The sequence below is a fragment of the Hibiscus syriacus genome, unplaced genomic scaffold, assembly GCF_006381635.1.
Source record: "Hibiscus syriacus cultivar Baekdansim isolate YM2019G1 unplaced genomic scaffold, ASM638163v2 tig00110718_pilon, whole genome shotgun sequence".
In the NCBI taxonomy this organism is placed as follows: Eukaryota; Viridiplantae; Streptophyta; class Magnoliopsida; order Malvales; family Malvaceae; genus Hibiscus; species Hibiscus syriacus.
This window is the reverse complement of record NW_024062837.1, coordinates 177,970-179,181: the sequence shown is the minus strand read 5'-3', so window position 1 is coordinate 179,181 and position 1,212 is coordinate 177,970. Positions and strand designations below refer to the sequence as shown.

The window sequence follows — 1,212 nt, the reverse complement described above, 5'->3', positions numbered from 1 at the left end:
AAATACTCAATTCTATCCTTTTAAATTAATGATCATAGGTAACCCTCCCCCTGAAAAAAGTCTTACTCCTCTTCCCTTCTTAAGACCCTTTTGCACCCTTACATCTTTCAAACTACTCCCCTCCCCTTCAACCACCCCCACTTCTCTTTTTCTCCCTTCCCTTCGTCTCCTTCTAAAAAAGATAAGAACCCTACTAATTTCCAGTTTGATGGGTATTGATTATGCATGTAATACAGGCCTTGTTCTTCGGTTAGGCTTTTTATCATCCATTGAAACTCCATCCAAAGCCAACGATCAAACTCCCAAGAAATCATCATGTTTTGAATTACCGTAGTTAACGTTGGGGCTTTCTGGTGAGAGATACCAAGTTAATAATGATAGCAAAGAGATTGATGATGTGAACAGAGGTGGTGGTTATGGTTATCTTCATTACCAGGAGGATTCTACCGCCGCCGGTGGCGGTTTGTATCGACGGGCTTCTCCTCACAGTGCTGTTTCTTCGGTTTCTAGTGGTAGGGTCAAGAGGGAAAGAGACGTTAGCAGTGAAGAAGTGGATGTAGAGAAGAATTCCTCTAGAGTTAGCGAAGAAGATGAAGACGGTGTTAATGCAAGAAAGAAACTCAGGCTCACCAAAGAACAATCAGCTCTGCTCGAAGAAAGCTTCAAACAGCACAGCACCCTCAATCCTGTAAGCTCTGATATTAATCATCAATATCAGCTTGATTACATGTATTAGTCTTGTTATTTTTCTCATATTTTATGCAAACAGAAGCAAAAGCAAGCTTTGGCAAAGCAATTCAACCTGAGGCCTAGGCAAGTTGAAGTATGGTTCCAGAACAGAAGAGCCAGGTAGATTCGATCATTTTTTTTGGTTCAATTATGTAAGAAATGGTGAAGAATTCTGGTTTCTGCCATGGGCAGGATAAAGCTTAAGCAAACTGAGGTGGATTGTGAGTTGTTGAAGAAGTGTTATGAGACACTGAAAGATGAAAACAAGAGACTGCAAAAAAGCTACAAGAACTGAAACTGGCTCAACCCTTTTACATGGCAGCAGCTGCTCTCACCATTGTCCATCGTGTGAAACAATTAACGACGGAAGTTCCAATAACCCATTTCCAGTATTGGCTTCAAACCCTCATTTCTGTGCTCCCTTCACCAATCCTTCTGCAGTATGTTGATCAAAAGCTTCTCAATTACAACTTAAATTAGTGG

The 1,212-nt window shown here is 41.0% G+C and overlaps 1 pseudogene; it reads left to right on the top strand.

The window, feature by feature from the left end:
* Nucleotides 1-208: 208 nt before the first annotated feature.
* On the top strand, nt 209-1,212 carry LOC120139009 (annotated as a pseudogene).